Consider the following 22,107-nt stretch of genomic DNA (forward strand, 5'->3'; position numbering starts at 1 on the left):
CAAAATACTTTCGGCTATGGCTATTTCCTACCATAGGTACCTATGAGCGTAAATACTAGATCGGTGTTTGTGCATCGTTCTGGCATCCCATTGGCTAAGAGGAACCTTTACCATAGATATCTATGAGCCTAGATACTAGATCGGTGTCGATACAGCGTCCTCATCATTCATCCCGCGGCCCATGAAGTGTTCCGATAGTTTTTCGTAAATGTATGAACTAACGGCCAACGAATTTGTGCAAAAATTCAAACAATTGGTGATTGATGAAGGCACAGTAAGTTTTTAATTACGACGAGACGGGCCTTTTTTTTTTTGGGGGGGGGGGGGGAAATGCCTCGCCATACCGGAAGTTTCCATGACGTTTCAGAATTTGTTTAAAAGAATCGGCCAGAAAAAGTGTTCACCAGTCGGGTGTTTGCTCACTAAGATGATGTTTGCCTTGGACATTTACGAAGCATTGTTTAAAAACAAAAAAACAAAAACAAAAAAAACATCCTTGGATCAGGTCTTTGCAAAACACCAGGCAGAAAAAAAAACACTTCAGAGAGAGAACATGAACCAAAGAGGGCAAAAAACAATGAGGACAGCAGTTAAAAAGGTAAATGACCATCATTTTTATTCTTTACTCTATTCTTTGTTTTTTACATTACGCACAACTCTCATTTATTGTGCAATAATCTAATTGTAACATGTATTTGTTACATGTTTTGATGCATTTTTATGCTTTATAAAACATTTATGTCTGAATTTTGGGAGGCTCGGAACGGATTAGGGCATTTACATGGAAAATGCGTCTCTACTTACAAAAATTTCTACTAAAGAACTTTCTTCCGGAACCAACTAATTTTGTAAGTAGAGGTACCACTGTATATTGTAAAAGTATTTAACGCTGTTTGATTTTCAGAGTTTAAAATGTTAATATTTTCCACATCACACATAGCAAACTTCCAAACTAGTGTGATAATATTGTCACATAAGTTACACTAACTGATTCTCACCACTATCAACAACAAGCTCAATAATGTAGCACCTTGTTTACGGAAAGCCATCGGATCCGGCGCTAATGTGGTTGCTATAACGGTACTGCTCATTTGGCTCCACGGGATTATTTGGAGGCTTGTGGCAATAAGCCTCGATATAGACAAGGGTGATTACTTTTGATTCATGATAATAAACCTTCGCTTCGCAATGATGATTAAAAACCAAGTGAAGGGGAAATAAAGTGTGCTATTTACGTGGTGTCGGCTAAGGGCGAGGAAAAGCTGTCTTTACTGCATTTTATTTATTTTTATTATTATTATCAAACGCAATATTCTTTCTGGATGCGGAGAGAGGAACAACGAGGAGGCGAACGGAGAGGACAGGAGAGAAACGAGCAAAATACAAACTACGCAGGCTGTGACGCGTTTGCGTCAATTGGACAACAAAACCAATTTATTAAGTCTGAAAATTCAATTGAAACGTCAGCGAAGCAAAGCCGAAAAGCGTCGTGGTCATCGGGTCATTTGAGCACTTAAAGGCCTGCTGACTGACTGACGCTGCAAAAAGCAGACGTCGGACGCGTCGTATTACAAACGGCGACGCTGTGGATGTTGGACCTGGGATGACCTTTACACTGATAGGACCGGCGAGAAGCAAAGGAGGGGAGAGCGGGGAAGGAGCTCAGTGGTGGTGTCACAAAATGGAAGGAGGCCAGAGGAGGAGTGATGGGAGGCTAAAAGTGGTTATTGCTACAAGTTGGTGAAAGATGAGGTTGGAAACAACAAGGTCAGACATGCGTGTCATGAATACTCGGGAGTCCAATTCAGTCCTACGACGCACCATTTAAGCCATGAAAACATTTTTTTTTATTTTATTTTTTACACAACCAGTATGGCTACCTGCTGAATGCTGAGTCATGGCAATTAGTCTAAAATAAACACTTGCTTCCAATCCTACATTTTTAACTCATTTGCTCCCAATAACGTGTAAATACGTTTTTTTTTTTTACAGGCACGGCTCGCAATCATTTTGGGGAATGAAAAACTAGAAAAGTGCAACCAAGTAGCATGCATGTTTATCTATCTATCTATCTATCTATCGATGCCATTTTTTGGGTCCAATCTCCCAATTGTTTTTCAGTTTTATTTTTAGCAAGAAAAAACCCCCCACTAACATTGCACATTATGTAAAACTAAAAGATACAGTTATCATACAATTAACTCATTTACTCCCAATAACGTGTAAATACGTTTTTTTTTTTATGTTTTAAGTGTCCCAAAGACGTATTTATACGTTTTTTTGTTTTGTTTTTTATGCTAGGACATACATAAGGCTTTGATGCAGCCTCTCAACTGCAAAGAACGGTTGCAGAAATGGTAGTTATTACACAAACGGCCAGCAGGTGGCAGCAGAGCAAAGGAGATCAACCAGGGCCATCTAGAAAAAAAGCTAAATTACTTGGAATTTTAAATAGATTTGTGAAAACTGATGAAACTTAGCTCTCTTCTAATGCTAATTGCTGCAAAACAGAAACAGATAGAAACATACTTTTTTTTTCCTGATAAAAGAAGAGACATTAATCTTTCTTTTGATAGATTCCATGCTTTTATAGCAATAGAACACAATATTCTGTGGGCCTTGCAAAATCAGTCAAAATCCTGTAAAACAGCCTGGAGCGAACGGGATTGTTTCTGTGAAAATGGCTGGGATTGAATGAGTTAAGCAGTGACTTTCTGCTATTTTATCAGAATAAGGGACCGTGGCTGCCAGATTTGGGGGAAGTTTTTTAAATTAAAATTTCATGAGCTTGTATTATAAATGGACAGGGCTTGTCGAACACGTACCCGGGAGGTCATTCAATAGTTTGGGACCCGTGACAGAAAAAGCCACACCCCCTCTCAGCTTCAGTTTAGACTTCAGTACCTTTAAGAAGAAGCTGCTCAAATGAGCGGAGGCATCAGGCCGGAATTCTGAGATTGGAAAACAAGCATCAAGCATCTTAAAATGACAAAAAAAAAAAAAAAAAAAAAAAAAAAAAAGTACTTTTTGCACTATATCAGCTGTCCGATAGTACCTTCACATTACAAATCTTACGCATTGCCACCCGTTCTCCTCTTTTTCTCCCTTCCTCCCGCAAATCTGCTCAGCCTTCTGCTCGGCTGCACCCCGAGCGTCACGTCTCGACTTTTAATAGTCACCGCCCCAGAACAACAAACCCCGTCCGTCCCTCCAAAGCCAGGTTCCTCCGAACAACACCCTTGTTGGCGCCGCAGCGGCGCAGAAATGTGCTGCAAGGTCACCGGCTCCGCTGCAACAAGAGAAAGAGCATCGGAGGCAAGGACAAAGTGGCTAATGGTGTCAGGTCCTCAGTGCTATCAATGCGCTCGGCTCCGTATGATGTAACATCTATTAGGACCTCATTACAGGCACGGCTAGCAATCATTTTGGGGATGAGAAACTAGAAAAGTGCAACAAAGTAGCATGCATGTTTATCTATCTATCTATCTATGCCATTTTTTTGGTCCAATCTCCCAATTGTTTATCAGTTTTATTTTTAGCAAGAAAAGAAACCCACTAACATTGCACATTATGTAAAACTAAAAGATACAGTTATCATACAATTAACTCATTTACTCCCAATAACGTGTAAATAAGTTTTTTTTTGTTTTAAGTGTCCCAAAGACGTATTTATACGTTTTTTTGTTGTTTTTTTATGCTAGAGCATACAGAAGGCTTTGAAGCAGCCTCTCAACTGCAAAGAACGGTTGCAGAAATGGTAGTTATTTCACAAACGGCCAGCAGGTGGTAGCAGAGCAAAGGAGGTCAACCAGGGCCATGTAGAAAAAAGTTCAATTACTTCCAATTTTAAATAGATTTGTGAAAACTGATTCAACTTAGCTCTCTTCTAATGCTGATTGCTGCAAAACGGAAACAGATAGAAACATACTTTTTTTTCCTGATGAAAGAAGAGACTTTAATCTTTCTTTTGATAGGTTCCATGTTTTTATAGCAATAGAACACAATATTCTGTGGGCCTTGCAAAATCAGTCAAAATTCAGTAAAACAGCCGGGAGCGAACGGGATTGCTTCTGTGAAAATGGTTGGGAGTGAATGAGTTAAATAGAATAAAAATAAACAGTTTTCACCATTTTTTTTTTCATTTCAATGGCAGTTGTGCTGCTTTTTCCGGTATGCACACCTTGGCCATCTCAGGACAGTATAATACAAACATACGGATATAGATATACGGAGCTGGTCATAACACCTCAGCAAGCTGCAGTAAAATTAATCATTCTTCACAGAGGATAAAGAATAGATTGATGTATTGTTATATTATCCGTCAACATACACACATTTACTTTGCTGGAAACATTTTTGTTTTTAAATATACAGTCATTTTCGCTTTTATTTTCAGTTACGTTGCACGTTTTCATGTTTATGACACAACTATCTTGTGTCTTCACAAGCAAAAGCCAAACCTGAAACCGAGTTATGAACTCCAGACTCTTATATCTGGAAATAAGCGCTGATCATTTGTTGAAAAGGAATATTCTCAGTCCACAAAAAAAAATGAATTATTGTTCACTGTTTTATTAGTGTTCAACATTTTTGATTGCAAAAAAAAAACAACAACTTTCAAATCTTGTCGCGCAATTTAACTTGTAAAAATGTCTGCCTAACTCGCCTCACAATCAGGCCCACGATTTTAATTGGCAGTAATGGCTTCAGGCCAAATATATTCCCCGTTAGCCCAAACTTTGTGTTGAGCACTGATTGCTTGTTTCCACGGAAAAGATCAATTAACATTTCAGCGTCCCTCAACGGAGGTGTGGCAACACCGTCAGCATTTCCAATGAGAGCTTATCGCCTTTCCAGCTGTCTCCGCCCTCGTTTTTTTTTTTTTTTTTTTTTTTTTAACTCATTCACTCCCAGCCATTTTCACAGAAGCAATCCCGTTCGCTCCCAGCTGTTTTACTGGATTTTGACTGATTTTGCAAGGCCCACAGAATATTGTGTTCTATTGCTATAAAAACATGGAACCTATCAAAAGAAAGATTAAAGTCTCTTCTTTCATCAGGAAAAAAAAGTATGTTTCTATCTGTTTCTGTTTTGCAGCAATTAGCATTAGAAGAGAGCTAAGTTTCATCAGTTTTCACAAATCTATTTAAAATTGTAAGTGAACTTTTTTCTACATGGCCCTGGTTGATCTCCTTTGCTCTGCTGCCACCTGCTGGCCATTTGTGTAATAACTACCATTTCTGCAACTGTTCTTTGCAGTTGAGAGGCTGCATCAAAGCCTTCGGTATGCTCTCGAGCATTAAAAAAACAAACAAAAAAACATAAATACGTCTTTGGGACACTTAGAACATTAAAAAAAAAACATATTTATACGTTATTGTGAGTAAATGAGTTAAACACCGATGCCGTTACTAACATTGTATACAACCTACTGTGGATTTGCCATCTGCATTAGCCTCGCAGTTTTCCTAACCGGCTGCATCAGAAGGTAAATGTCAAACCTGGAAAAAAAAATAAAAAAAATAGTCTGCTTCTATTTGTGAGGCAAGCTTTCCAAGTTCACACACTTTGATGCAAGCAATGTGATTAATTACGTAGAATTACCTCATTAGGAATATATTAAATCAGACGACAGAGAATAATAATGTTTGCTGGACTTGCAGCAACAAATAAGCGATCGCTCCTGGAGTCAATAAGTCCACTGCATTTTTAAATAAACAATAAAGGGGAAAATGCTTGGGGCCAAAAAAAAAAAAAAAAGTGATGGGCATGCCTGCAACATTAATGACACCCTGCACCTCGCCAAGGGGACGACCGTATTAATTAATGAATGAGTCCGGCTGCGAGAATCCATGTCGAGCAACAGCTCGGCCACGCCCCCCTCACCTCCCCCCTGCCAGCTTTTGATTGGACGCGTCCGTGTTGCCTTTGGGCGCCCGTCATCCTCACGTCGGATGAAGTCATTTCCACTCATCGCGCCAATCTCGGACTTGATTCCAATTCCGCGCACGCACACGCCAGCGCCGACTGCTAAGCGTGAGGCAGCAGATCTGCATCGTGGGGAGAGGACGCAAGTGAAGAGATGAATGGAAGGTCAAGCGCCGCATTGATATTCAAGACTCGGGCACATGAGTAATATGTGTGCATATGATTAACATTGACTCTCTTGAAGACTCCCTCCTCCATCTGAACGAACGAAACCCAGTGTGTGCGTGTTTGTCCCCCCCCCCCCAGTAAACCATCACTGTCCAGTGGTGTTTACATTGGGAAAAAAATATGACTGCAGGGAGGCTACATACCAGGAAAACTACTCACATTCTTGCCAGGCCACTTGTTGCTAGGCAGAATTTGTGATTGTACCCCACAGGCCAATGGAAACAAAAAAAAAAACAGGCATGTGCCAGCCTCACCCAGTAGGCTGTTCGAATAGCTGCCAGCAACAACAGGAAGTCAGACAGACACTCACAGTGGAAATTCATCCTCGAAAAGAGCACTGCAAAATCCTTGCTCTGTTTTGAATATCATGTAAAAACAATGACGAACATGAAGGAAAGGGCCAGTTGAAAGCTACGAAACAGGCGAAGTCAAAGGTGGGATTGTCCCTCGAAGACCAATGGGGGAAAAAACGTGTCATGTGCCAGCCTCGCCCGCTAGATCGTTCAAATGTGTGCCAGCGGCAACAGGAAGTCAAACAGACACACATTAAGGACAATTCTCACGCAAAAAGTACTTGAATCCCTTGCTCTGTATTGAATATGAAATTTTCCAGTATGAATAGAAAACAGGGCCATCTGTTGTTGTTGATATGGGTTCGAATGTCAGGGCCACACACCAGCAAAACTACAGGGTTTATGCCAGGCCACTCAATGCTGGGCCCTGTCCAGTTGGCTCTTTAAATGAACCGAAAGTCAGGAAATCCTATCTAAAAGATATTTCTTCAAAAAAATCACTTGAATCACTGCTCTGTATTAACTCATTCACTGCCATTGACGGCAAAAGACGTCAAATGATGTCGTTTTTTTCTGGGCTGGCAGTGAATGTGTTAAACACAAGCTAAGAACTGGGCCATCTGTCGTGATACATGTTCAAAACTGAAGAATCTGAAAAAGAGATTGGTCGTCTTGCTTGATGATTGGCAGGTAATCAGTCCAGGATGTACCCAGCCTTGTGGCATTTTTCCATGGACACAAGACAGACAAACCACCCAACAAATTGCAAAAACCAGACCGCATTGAATGCATCAGTCAACACAAAACAAATGTGTGTTTCGGAACGGGCTGGGCAAAATTCAAAATTTCAGAATGTAAATCAGTGGATAATTTGAATTTTAATTGAGGTTGTTGAATTGAATTTGAATGACAGGAAGTGGAACTGAATTCATTGCAATTCGGAGAAATCCATTCTCATCAGTGAGAATGAGGTTGAACGTACATTTTTCTTCCTAATATGGAAGTGCAGTACAGACACCATAAAGTGACAACGGGTGTGGGTGAAATATGTTACTCATTGAGACGAGAAGCTTTCTAGTCCTAATGAGAAACTTTCTTGTACTAATGAGCAAGATTTCTCGTTTGAAATGAGAACATTTCTCGTTAGGATAAGAAACATCTTCACATGCGAGCGTTAGCTTATTTAGCAGACTACAAGACTTCAGACATTTTAAAGTGCTCTCAGTCACAACATAATGGTGGCAACTCGGCTTGCAAGTAAAGCAGCAACGTCCTTTTTATATGCTAGCATGCAATGTATTACGTTCTCATCCTAATGAGCAACATTATCGTTCAAATGGCAACCTTTAGTTGTTGTTTTTTTTTTTTTTAGCTTCGCACTATATCTTCATTTCAAAGCAATAAAATGAAACAATGTTTTTGTAGTTATTAATGTTGTTCCGATACCATTTTTTGGCTCCCGATACCGATACCCAGCTTTGCAGTATCGGCCGATACCGATACCATACCGATACTTTAATTTTTTTTTAAACATGAAAAAGCTGTCCTGCCACTGGTTCAGAGCATTCAAGGGCCAATAGGATATCTTAGATCGGCATGCAGTGAACATGTCACATATCAGTGAATGTCCTGCACGAGCAAGACACAAATGCTGCATCCAAAATCCTATATTAGCTTTAGAATTAATGGTATCGCATGTTACTTGTGAGTAGTCACCGATACCGATACCACTGTTTTTATGCAGTATCGGCACCTCTGCCGATACCAGTATCGGTATCGGAACAACACTAGTAGTTATGGTTAGCCATTGTGAATTTCGAGTTCCCGATACCAGCACGTGTCGCCGGCCTCTGTTCGCACTCCCTTCCGCCATTCCCCCTTTGCACGTAAGGATTTATTGGATATATGCCCACCCCTACTCATTAACAACTCATTCACTGTCAGCCAAGTTCAAATATATATTTGACGTTAATAACCGTCAATGGCAGCGAATGCGTTTTATGCAACTTCAAGTGTCCAGTAGTGTGGCTGTTGAAATCGTCACACATACCACAATACAACACAACACAAAATGCTAACAAACAACAATGGAGGAGTGTCCGCGTTTATTTATGTCATTTCTTAGCCATGCATCCTCCAAATATGGCGATGACCAATCTGCTCTAAGGGGCAAAAGCTCTGTGATTGACACGGGATCGGTTCCGACTGTACCAGCTGGGACCGACTCCAGCTTAACCCCCTGAATATCAAAAAGCGGTCAAAAACGTTTTAGTGTGCACATATTGTGCAGAAAAGCATACATTTCATGCCTTTTACTACCTGCATGTGGTAACGCCAGTGCGGCGTAATGCAGCAGCAGCAGCGGCAGCAAGGGTGTCACTGAGTTCATGGACATAAAGCAAGCCACCGCCAGACTGGTCTACTCCTCGCAGGAATAGCAATAGAGGAGCGTATACATTTCTGTGTAAAGAGTGTGAGGGAAGGAGAGAAGGATTGCAAGAAGAGCGCGGCGATGAGAGCATGCGTCCGAGACAGACGGAGACATAAAGGGTATAAAAAGTTGCAGGGGATGCAGTCGTAATAACTGGGAGGTTGGTCAAGGGGAAAAAAGTTGGAAAAAGCTCCCTCGGGTGGATTTTACAGGCTTCTTCACCCACATAGCCTCTATTATTATAGAGAGACATACTGTACTGCGTGTCTTTCCTGCCTCTATTGAGCATCCGTATCGTGCTGTAATCCAGACAGACGTGCAGTGAGGCAGCTGTCTGAGACGGATGCAAGACGACCGATATGATGGCAAGGGTGAGGATGCTCTGCTTGCGAAATGCGGGTAGGTAAAGAGCAACAAAGACATTGTAGGGATTTCAGATTCAGAATATTTATTGTGATTGTCACAAAGGAACAACGAAACTTTCGTTTGGAGCATCCGTACAGCAAAAATCTTACAAAAGGAAACGGGTTCACATAGCTGACTTTCCTTGAATTGGATTGACTCAATGTTAGACGTAAATAATGAAAACTGAAATTGAAATAAAATAAAAACAACAGAAATAAAAACAAGTGATTTTAAAAAATTGCTAATGATAGCAAAAATGCCCCTTTTCGTTTTTGGAAATTAATTTTATACACGATCCTAAAGTGTTTATTTTAAATGGTAATAATAATAATTTATTTTCTACAGAAGAAGGCTTGAACAGTCATTTGTGAACTGCCATTTACTTTTATTTTTACGGAACACTTGTGACTTATGTCTTTTTTTTTCTTGCATCCAACAGATCGCTGGCATCTGCGGGAATACCTCCAAAATCAGCAATTTTCAGGAAACACCAAACACGGTTTGTTCAACCATTTACATCGCATTGCATTGCGTTACATTGACTAAGACTGCAATAATTGGGCAATATTTTGTAAGTAACACTCGCACATAGATTGACCAATAGTGCAGATTTGTGGGGGGAAAAAAATAAATAAAAAATATAATTTACCAAATTGTGACATAGGATAGGAGGTTTTGGCTCAATGCTAGAGACTGACCGTTCAGGACTACATTTAAAAAAATAAAATAAAATAAAATGCTTAAACTAATACTAAAACTAATGGCTTAATCAAACCCACTATTAAAAGTAATTAGAACAAAGTACATATACATAGCAAGAGTCAAAATGAAATAATACTATAATGAAAAATATCAAACTATTATATCCCTTGATTGGCTCTACAATCCCAACACACCACAACCGCCGTAGCAAAACTTAACCACAAACCCAATACAGTATATCAAAGCAAAATCCCCAAAATGTTATGACCTAAAATGAGGTTTTACATCCCATCCATCCATCCATTTTCTTGACTGCTTACTCCTCACAAGGGTCGCAGGGGGTGCTGGCGCCTATCTCAGCTGGCTCTGGGCAGTAGGCGGGGCACACCCTGGACTGGTTGCCAGCCAATCGCAGGGCACACGGAGACGAACAACCATCCACACTCAAAAGCACACCGAGGGACAATTCGGAGCGCCCAATTAACCTGCTATGCATGTCTTGCATGAATGTGGGAGGAGTACCCGGAGAAGACCCAAGCAGGCACGGGGAGAACATGCAAACTCCACCCATGAAGGCCGGACCCTGGACTCAAACCCGAGTCCTTGACTAAAACTAGACAAATAAAATGACGTTTTCTTGGTCTAAAATAAAGACTAAAATGCTAGATTTATAGTCAACTAAAAATGGACTAAATACAAATGGGATGACCCTTGAAAGTCCCCAACAAAATCTAACTAAAGTGAGACTAGGATCAGACAAAAGACGCAATAGTGCAGCATCATGAAGCTGATGATCACACAGCATGTGATTTGTAAATTTTCAAGTCGTGACCAATTCAGGAAATGCCAAGTGGAGTAGCGGTGACCCAAAAGAGCAACAAATTCAACGTGTGACTAAGGACAAAAATACGCCCAAGCAAAACAATCTTGATGACATAAAGCCATTTCCAAACATGGCCATTTAGCCGAGAAACAGCAGTCTTGGCTCAAAAGAAGCCTCAAAATGCTTTGTCATACTTGTTGGCATCTGATAGCCACATGTTTGAAAGCAGCATAAATCTGAAAGAAATGCATCGATGAGAAGTGTCTGCTTACCATGCGGGCGGGTGGTGAATGCAAGACAAGCAACCACGATCAGTTTTTTTTTTGTTTTTTGTTTTTTTTCCAAGGAAGACATCGCAACAAACCCCAAACTGCAACAATGATATATGCATTATAAACAGATGGATTTCAGATGATCTAGTCAGGATTGCAGTCTTTGCCATATATGTCATCCAGGCTGTTTAATTACAAATGGTCTTACCGTTGCTAAATGCTGTGTTTCATATTTGATAAGCATTGGTTCATCCGCAATGGTTAGCTTCTTGCTATATACACACACCCACACACACACACTTCAATAGGTGATTTATATAGCTAAGTTATTTCAGAACAACAACAACAAAAATCCTGGTTCCAGGCAGAACTCACTAAGTATCCGAAAAGAGAAGATGGCAAGATTGCCTGATAGACTGGCAACCAAACCTCCATTATTGTGTTTCTCACAATGGAAAGTTTGGTCAGATTGTCTGTTTCTCAATATGAAGAACGCGGAGGATGATCTTGTGAACTTGCCAAGTATAGTCTTCCGAACAACATACGCAAGAACGTTCTTCTTGAGAAGGCAAGTTTTTTTGTTTTTTTTGTTTGATGCATCTTTGGTTTAAGCTAGCTGACAAGAACAACATTCCGTATTCCGTTCTTGTTTTATGCGTACTTTCACTTGGAACCGTTTTTGGGCCGTGACTAATGACGTTGAGTGAGTTTGCAAGAATGTAAGAATGGACAAAAGCGGCAATTGAGAAGCGACTAATGGCTAGCCTGCTAGCTAACATCACCTGCACAGTTTGCTATCTAGTTCACCGTCGAAAGAGCTCGTCTGTAAATATATCTGAATTTCCGCCACATCTATTTTTGACTCTACCTATGTGGTGATGTATCGTAAGTAGGGCTGGGTATTGCCGCCAACCTCACGATACGATACGTATCACGATACAGGGTCACGATACGATACGTATCGCGATACAAATGTATCCCAATACATGATCTTAAAGGCGATACGTATCCCGATATTTTACATTCATTTACTTGCATTTTATAATAAAAGTCACACGTATACCTAAAGGATATGTTTATTATGCTGGATGACAAAAATATTTTTGTTAGCAGCTCTTCTGGTTTACCACCAAGCGGTATGCCTGGTCTAAACGTGTACGCACTGCAGAGCAAGGAGCAGTTTTCACAGACACACCGGGAACATTTATTAATAGGCATGAGCCGATATGAGCAAAAAATATCAAAGTATTAAAATTACAGCTCTAAAATGTGCTTATTTTGAAATATTTGGGGAAATAAAAACAGCATTTTTTCATGTAACACATTCTATTTCGTTTTTTAAACAAAATATAGAAAAAATGGTACATTAAGACACGTGCCATGTTAAGTTTATAAGTAAATAAATGTTGATATTCTTCCTCTGCTTTCATTCTTCTTAGCCAAGACACAGTGTCCAATTACCGGCGAGCTATTTTTGCATTAATTGAAGGCAATTAACTTCAAAGACGCTGCTGGTTTTTATTATTTTAGGGACAATGCAAGCTGCAAAGGCAAATGTTAACTGCCGATTTAAACTTAACGAGCAATATCGATTCTGACGCCTGCGTATCGATACGTGTATTGTAATGAGGCCCGCAACGATATATTGCCGTATCGATTTTTTGAGCACACCCCTAATCGTAAGTAACATCTTTTTGACCAACAGGTTCAAACTATAGCAGTACACAATGTTATTTTGTATTTTTCAATTACTCTGCCTTGGTGTACTGAAAGGAAGGGTTTGTTCTCTTGTGCTAGCATTTGAGCTTTAGCAACTTATAAGGAAGTGTGACATCATTAGTGAAATGTTCTATTGCAACTACAAGTTATGTTTTTTTTATGCGGCGTGAGGCCAAACAGGCAGTCATCTGTCCACTTCTCCCGTCTATGACTAATGGCTCACGTTGACACGGTAATCTGCGGAAATCACAACGGGCAAACTCCGAGGGGGCCGGCTGTATTTACCGAAGATTACATCTTCAGCCAGCGTGCGTTAGGGGCGCGACAGCTTTACACACTGCCGGGAAAATAGCAATCACACGCCATTGACTGACTGGCCTGCGATTTTTGCCACTCGCCAAACACTCTCAAAGGACTCCCCCCGGCCATTTTTGTGTCTGTCTAAATGCCAGTGGCGTGCTCTGCGTTGTACTCCCGTCACCTTCCTCTCCTTGATCGCAGCCAGCAGTTTTTGTGCTCTTATTGGATGCATGCTGACTTTTTTTTACTCTTTGTTCACGCACATCTGCATTCAACAGACGAGCCTTCAGCGCCAGAGAAAGGAAAAAAAAAAAAATAAATCGGACAGATTTATTGTTATTTTTTTTCCATGTAATTCCACAAATTCCAATTCGGGCTTTCTCGCCGCTGGTAGATTTGAGATGCTGTTCTTTCCTCGGATGACCTTGTAGTTCTGTCTGCTCTGATCTGCAGCAACGCCTTTTTTCTTTGTTTCCCCCCCCGAGCACAGAAACACAGATGAGCTACGGGAGCTAAGGGGGGGCGGCGTTTGCTGGCGCTGGTGTATTAGCACTTGTGACAATCGGACGGGGAACTCGGGCCACCAAATTGGGGAAGTTGATGGAACTTCAGCTTTGCTGGCCACCAATATTAGGGCAACTACACAATTTTACGTGAGTCAGAACCTGCAGCAATTGTTTTGGTGTTCTGTATCGCTTATCCAGTTCTGGGTTACGGCGATCTAGAGTTTATAAACCGTATAACAATGGTCTTATACACTAGACTTTTGTGATAATCGAGGTTTAACCATGATTTAATATGAAGGAGAGTATTTAGTCTTCTGTTGTTACAAAACACTTTGATTTTCAGTCTTGAGGGTTTCCCCCAGTGCTTTATAAGCCTGGCGGACTTCCGGGCTTCTCTTGTAGCCCCCTTATCAACAAATATCATTCGGTACATGTCGTTCGGGGACTGCAGCCCCCCCGAATTTTGTTCACATACCGTCTTGACCATCAGGCTTAGCATGTTTTTCTGGGGGAAACTCTGTCTTTGAAGCGTTCACTACGACAATTGCACAAAATTCTACCAAACATTTTATGTTTCATGAAAAATTATATATAAATGTAGACTGCACCTTTAAAGAACTGAACTTATTAAAAAAAAAATAAAAAAATAAAAAATAAAAGAACTGAACTTATGTAGACACTAAATAAATAAATAAATACATAAATACATAAATAAATGTTGCAGAGTTGTAGCCTTTGCGATTTGAAAACTGCATTCTACGACATGGTGATGATGCCCTACTTCAGTCCATTATTGGCCTGCAGGTAACAAATGACAGCTGTGCATCACTGAAATCTGCCTAGCAACAAGTGGCTGAGCACAAATAACGGGGGGAAAAAAAAAAAAAAAAGTAGTTATGGTCAACGATGTGAGTGTTTGGCAACTTTTATTGAGCCAAGGCAGCCAAACTTAACATTCGAAAGATTTTACAGGCAAAAAACAATAATTGAAAAAATATATATATATTTATTTACTTTCTGACTGGAGGCTCATTGTCAACAAAGTGCATTTTTTGACAAAAAAAAATATATAAAAGTACTTTAATGTAAACTATAGGTTAATTGAATACTGCAAATTGTGTCGATGATCGTCAATATGTGACTTTAAATTGGCTGTTGACCAATCCGGCTTGGACGCCGCCTTTTATGCAATATCAGCTGGGATCGGTTCCAGCTCACCCACCACCCTGAACGTTACAAACGGCACAGAAGATAGATAGATGGATAACACCAGGGGTGTCCAAAACCTGGCCCGGCGGCCATTTGCTGCCCACAGCTTTTTTTTTTTTTTTTTTTTAAACTGGCCTGAAGCATTATTCTAAAAATACATTTCAACACAGCCAGCATCATAACATGAAGGTTGCCTGCATTGCACTTTTTACTTTTCAAAGTGTATGGTTTCAGTCTCGTGGATCTGAATCTCAGCACGTCTTTCTAATCATCGACAGGGCCGACTGGCCAACACATTTATGTCATTTGGAGTAGAACGTGGCAGCACAGAGGGCTAGTGGTTAGCATCTTTGCTTCACAATTCTGTGGTTCAAGGTTTGAAACTTGACTCAAATAAGTTTGCCACCATGCTTGTGTGAGTTTACTGTTTCTCCCACATCACAAAAAACAAACGTGTGGCTAGGGGCTGAACAATTTAAAGAAAAATAATAAAGATCTGGTTATTTTATTTTTTAATATTGCGATTCATATTGCGATTTAATCTGAATTTTTTTCCAAGTTCCTCCTCCCTTGTATTGATTAAATGAACCATTAATTAAAAGTATTTTTTATGTACATCAGAGTTCTTGACCTCCTCAACACTTTGACTTGAAGTCTTTTAAATCATTTATTATGACAACTTCGCAAAATTCTACCCAAGGGCGCCGTGAATATAAATCAGATTGCAACAATAATAACAATAACGCAAACAAATCTGTAGCTTTATCACTTGTAACAATGATATGTAACCATGTGGACTACATTTCTCAAGCAGTCAACCTATCTTGACGAGAAGTAAATAAACTTTTATATTAGTGATGCAATGAATAATTGTTTTAATAATTAATTAATCTGTGTATATTATTGCATCTATGAATCAGATAAAAAATACATTTCCATTGCTTTTATTAAAAAAGAACATTTATATAATATTTCAAATTGATTCTATTGGTCCAAAGTGACGATTCAGTTCCGAAAGACCGACTCTTCCTCAACGTTTGCACGGCAGCACGACACAGGTGTTACATCAGCAGCAGTGTGAAAATGGGGAGTGGGTCCAAAACAGGCACATTCAAGGCCGCGATTGTTTTCCTTTTCAGAACGAACGCCATGCAAACGGTGATTGTCATTTTGGAAGGCGTTCTCCTCCTCCTGTGACGCCTCCGCGTCAAAGCATCGCTTTTAAACGAACCTTTGGGTGGCTGCCACCTACGCCAACAACAACTGGATGATACACTCAACCACTACAAAGGACTCATAAGAATTTCAACAAAGTGCTGTCAAATCAGATCATTTGCATCAGAAATGAATGCAAAATTCAATAATGACTGCTTGTGTGTGCGTGTATGTGTGTGTGTTAATTTCATCAACGAAAAATAAACAAAAACAATTTCGACAACACACATTTTCCACTAGACTAGACTAGACTAGACTAGAATAAAACCTTCATTAATAAACAATAACTGGGACTAAATCATTATGCATTTTCGTGGACTAATGAAGACGAGACGAAAATGTCCTTCACATCATAAAAACTGGACTAAAATTTATGGACATTTTAGTTCAGGAACAAATTCGAGACAAAAAAATGTGATTTTGTCAAATCTTGTCTCTGCTAATCTGTCACTGTGACACGCCCCCTTTCAAATCTGCAGCTAGCGACATGCACAAACAGACCGGGTTCACGGTGAACGGTTAATAAAAAAAGTAAATTATAGTTATAATGCAACATTAATCTAACGGCTATAATGTTCCAACAATAATGTTAATCCGACCACTAGCTAATGCTGGCTAACTTACTAGCTCATAGCATGGAGCCATATTAGCCACTTGTTGATATACTGTACTGTAATTGTGTGTCAAGTTGTTTTTCATCAAAAAGATGAGACATTTTCATCGTGAAATATTTTGACTAAAACAAGACTAAAATGTTGACGAAATCTAGACGAATATTTTTTTTTTTGCACTAAAATAAAGATTAAAATGCTAGATTTATAGTTGACTAAAAATGGACTAAATAAAAACGAGATTAGGCTGAATAACTATGATAAAAACTAACAAACGTGATTGAAATTAGGGCTGGGTATTGCCGCCAACCTCACGATACGATACATATCACGATACAGGGGCCACGATACGATACGTATTGCGATACATATGTATCCCACATAAGACACATTTTATTTCATTTTTTTAAACAAAATATAGGAAAATTGGTACACTGAGACACGTGCCATGTTAAGTTTATAAGTAAATAAATGTTGATATTCTTCCTCTGCTTTCATTTTTCTTAGCAAGACACTTTGTCCAATCTCTGGTGAGCTATTTTTGCATTAATTGAAGGCAATTAACTTCAAAGATGCTGCTGGTTTTTATTTTTTAGGTAAAATGCAAGCTGCAAAGGCAATCGTTAACTGCCTATTTAAAGTTAAAAAGCAATATCGATACTGACGCCTGCGTATCGATACGTGTATTGTAATGAGGCCCGCATCGATATATTGCCGTATCGATTTTTTGAGCACACTCCTCATTGAAATTGACACTAAATTTAAAAATGGCGGATAAAAATTAACACGTGGGGCGGGTGCGTGCGTGCGCATGTTTTGTCATTCATCCACAAAGTCACACCGCGGTGCTGTCCAACTGGAAGAGTGTGCGAAATGGAGTCTGCCAGAACGGAGGATGTGTGTGCGCGTGTGCCAACTACTCCGCCGTGCAACATTAAACACCGACGCTCGCTCGCCCATTTGTTTGTCCGCTCAGCTCTTTTCCACATTAAAAAGTGTCCCGCCTCACACTCCTGCACGTTAGTAGAGAAGCACGGCGCCGGTCTGCGTGCTATAACTTACGCGTGACGCATGCGCACTACGCGCGTGCGCACACAGCTATATATATATGCACGGATGGATCATCCACATGGTTGGTAAAATATTCCAAAAAGTGATACGGCAGAAGTAAACAGACTTACTGTGCGCAAGGACTCTCATCTGACTGCTGCTGCGAGGAGAACGGAAAGTGAAAACCTCATGCTTGCTTGCTTGGCGGCGGCACTCCTCTCTCCTCTGTCACTGCCCTCCTCCCTCCTCCTTTTCCTTCCTCCTCCTCCCTCGCTGGCTCGCTCGCCCTTCACTCCCTCGTCCGCCTTCCCTCTTGGCTGAGGCTCGCCGCATTCAGCGCCACGCGAGCCCGTCTCCATCTAAGGGCAGCGTGCGGCTCGTGTCATACAACACACAAATGATCCGCAGCAGGAATTAATCTCACGGTGGGGAGTTCGGTTGATGGTAGGGGTGTGCTCAAAAAGTCGATACGGCAATATATCGTTGCGGGCCTCATTACAATACACGTATCGATACGCAGGCGTCAGAATCGATATTGCTTGTTAACTTTAAATAGGCAGTTAATGTTTGCCTTTGCAGCTTGCATTGTACCTAAAAAATAAAAACCAGTAGCGTCTTTGAAGTTAACTCATTCACTGCCTTTGACAAGTATACTTGTCAATTGTATTTTTTAGAGCGGTGCTAAATGGGGGCGAATCTGAGCATGCTCCACTGTAAATATCAAACTTGGAAACAACTTTACTGATGCCCAACCACCGGTAGATGACATCATTGCCCCATTTTATAGGAAATAAACACAGTTTCAGAGTCCATGGGAGAAATGGCTGTATTTTGGCAAACCTACATTTTTCTGCTGTCAATTATAAAAGAACGGGACGGGACAAAAAGTAGGGAGTCTATTCTGTTATTTGGTAGATTCGGTTTATATATAATTATTGAATGTAATATCACGTGAGTATTGGAAATGTAAAAATTTTCTATAATGACTGGCAGTGAATGAGTTGCCTTCAATTAATGCAAAAATAGCTCACCAGTGATTGGACACTGTGTCTTGGCTAAAAAAAAAAACATTCAAGCAGAGGAAGAATTTATATATTTATAAACTTAACATGGCACGTATCTTAAATGTACCAATTTTCCTATATTTTGTTTAAAAAACGAAATAGAATGTGTTACATGAAAAAAATGCTGTTTTTATTTCCCCAAATATTTCAAATAAGCACGTTAGAGCTGTAATTTTAGAGCGGAGTCAAGCAAAAAAAAAAAAAAAAAAAAAAAAAAAAAAAAAAAAAAAAAAGACAAGGCCGCAGTAGGTGAGGGGTTGACTTTGGAATCAATATTTTCCCATAGGAAATAATGGAAAAGGATGAAATCGATTCCGGGGTCAAAGTGTTGCCATCAAAAAAATCTTTAGAAACTTTACTTTTAACATTATTATCCCTAAAAAGCCAAACGTATGATATTAAATACAAGACAGTAGGGGTGTGCTCAAAAAATCGATACGGCAATATATCGTTGCGGGTCTCATTGCAATACACGTATCGATACGCAGACGTCAGAATCGATATTGCTCGTTAACTTTAAATCGGCAGTTCACGTTTGCCTTTGCGGCTTTCATTGTACCTAAAAAATAAAAACCAGCAGCGTCTTTGAAGTTAATTGCCTTCAATTAATGCAAAAATAGCTCACCAGTGATTGGACACTGTGTCTTGCTAAGAAAAATAAACAACATGGCACGTGTCTCAGTGTACCAATTTTCCTATATTTTGTTTTTAAAAAAATAACAAAATAAAATGTGTCTTATGTGGGATATATATGTATCGCGATATGTATCGTATCGTGGCCCCTGTATCGTGATACGTATCGTATCGTGAGGTTGGCGGCAATACCCAGCCCTACAAGACAGTTTGAGCCCTCTATTTAATGACTATGTTTTTTCTCCCATTAAAACCCTGACGTATATGATCTGACACATGCATTACACGGATAATCCATTAGAGGGCAGTATCACCTATAGCATGAAATATAGGAGAGAAAATCATGGTTCTTTGTAAATTGAGTATTTATTGGTCTTTTTGAACAAACTTTTTTTTTGGGGGGGGGAAATCAACTTCTATATATGACTTTTGATTTGTGTCATATTTGATACATCCGGTCACAATGCTTTAAATTCATACATTTAAAGCATACATTCAAAGCATTTCCGTTTTTATTTTATTTCGTTAACAACATTTAATTTCAGTTGTAGTTTATTTGTTAGTTTTAGTTAACTAAAATAACCTTGCTTCCCACCAGATGACCCGGGTTTGAGTCCCAGTAACTCCCGTTATGGTTCAGTTTACTATTTTTTTTTTTTTTTTTTGGGGGGGGGGGGGGGGGGGGGTTTGCTATTTACATGGTCGACAGGGGTGGCTAAACTACAATACGTAATACTTGGTCGTAATTTGCCACATTTCAAAACGACCTATAAAAAAAACGACGTATTGGAGGACTGTCTCGATTTTCGTGTACCGTGTCATTGTGAACACGTGGCTGATTTCGCATCAATCAGATGGTGACAGGTTTTGCAACTCTCTGGGAGTTAAATTTAAAGCTGTAACCAAGGAGTTTGAGACATCAAGATATTCATATTTGGAACTAATCTTTTTTTTTTTGTCTCCTTCCTCCCCTTTTGGTGACACCCTGTAGTCTAGTCGAACGTCCCCTCAGTGTGACGCAGTAATAAACACATTGCAGCCTCTCTCCTCCACAGCATCCCTCCGCTCCGGGACAGCAAGAGTCCCAACTGTTGCCATGGCGGCAAACTCCATCAACATTACGTCAGGTGCACACATGCGAGTGTGTGCGTGTGTGTGTCAGGTGGATGTTACCAAGTGACTCACACTCACTGACGTGTGACCGCCACAAGTCATGTGTTTGGAATTTATCACTAGATTGGCTTGTGTGCGTGCGTTCGTGTGCGATTGAACAGGAGCCTCCTCTCCAATAGCGTATACCGTGAATATGCACGTCACACGTATAAATATTTACAATGGCGGTATGAAATCACAATTTGTCGAGCGCCGCAACTGCCAATCTGCCCCCCCCCCCCCCCCCCCCCCACCCCCTCATGTGACTCGCAAAAGGCCCTCGCGCCGCCTTTAAGGCATTGCGCAGAAATCACAAGATTATGATTGTTTACAGATGGACGCTAAAAATACAAAAGTGTGATGTCATTCCGAAGGGGATAAACACTTTTCTGCAAAGGGAAGTCATGTTTACTTCTCCCGTCGAGAGTTCACACGGCAGACACTCAGCTTGAATTTTTTATTTTTTTTAAATCAAGATTGCTCTTTTATTAATGCTGACAAAAACGTAGGGTTCAAAATCGGAAACATTTAATCCAGAGCCAAGATCAAACCGTTAAACTATACAAGCAATTTTTTTTTACGTCATTTTGATGTTCCTGGCAATGCAAACATGCAAGTAGGGTTGCAAAATTCAAGGAATTAGTTGGAAAGGAAGTAGGAAAGTTTCCATGGGGAGAAACATAAATTAGAAATCTACCACATTGAAGTTTACATCTAAATAAGAGACTTAAATATAGCTGGAGAAAATATCAATTTCAGCAGTAAAAAGTTCATATTTTGTCTATAATGTGGTAACTTAATTATTTTCATGTCCAATTAATACCTTTAAAAAGTTATTTTTCTACTTGCTGTCGACTGACGATGACATCACCTGTTGCTGAGTAAGTAGGTAATGACCAATCCTGGCTCAGTTTACTGACCAAACCCAGAAAACAGGTGAGCCATGATTGGCTGATGTCATCATCAGTCGACAGCAAGTAGAAAATTTACTTTTTGAAGGTATTAATTGGACATGAAAAATAATGAAGTTATCAAATTCATTTTGGACAAAATATTAAGTATCCCTTTCCCAAATTAATTCTAAATAAATAAATAAATAAATAATAAAATATTGCACTGTGCTTCATAGAATCATACATTAATGACATAAATGCAATATTTATTTATTTATTATTTTTTTTCTTTTTTTTCTTTTTTTTTACTTCAGTTCAATGGAGTTAGTGCCTCTCCTTCTTGTGTTTGCACCCTGGCCACCTGGGGGCAGTATAATTGCTTGTAAGTTTACAAACCCTAAGGGGAAATGAGTTGCAACTTGTGCTCTTTGGGCATGTAAACTTATGAGCGTAACTGTATATTGTCAGTGTAATTTATTGAAAATGTATCACTGTTTTATTAAAAATACTGTAGTTTATTTGTCTTGGCTATTTAATATCCACGTTTTCTTGGATTAGGCAAAAAAGTGTGAGGCTTAAGAAAAGTCATGCATATTCAGCATGTTGAAAGAAGTTGACAAACTGACATGAAATCCGAGCGGAGACCACTTAAAGCAGCTCACCTTGCTGGAAG

At 39.7% G+C, this 22,107-nt stretch overlaps 1 protein-coding gene across 6 annotated transcripts in view; it reads right to left on the minus strand.

The window, feature by feature from the left end:
- The window catches only part of LOC144033251 (muscleblind-like protein 1), an 89,206-nt gene that overhangs the window by 62,349 nt on the left and 4,750 nt on the right, over positions 1 to 22,107 (minus strand). Inside the window, exon 1 of one of the 6 annotated variants that reach the window (XM_077541237.1) lies at positions 17,824 to 17,940. The exons of 4 other annotated variants lie outside the window; for them this stretch is intronic. The gene's annotated coding sequence lies outside the window, so the exon portion shown is untranslated. Of the gene's footprint in view, positions 1 to 17,823; positions 17,941 to 22,107 lie in introns of those variants that run through there. One more of the 6 variants, XM_077541241.1, reaches the window with a different exon arrangement.

Source organism: Festucalex cinctus, chromosome 13 (assembly GCF_051991245.1).
Source record: "Festucalex cinctus isolate MCC-2025b chromosome 13, RoL_Fcin_1.0, whole genome shotgun sequence".
Taxonomy (NCBI): Eukaryota; Metazoa; Chordata; class Actinopteri; order Syngnathiformes; family Syngnathidae; genus Festucalex; species Festucalex cinctus.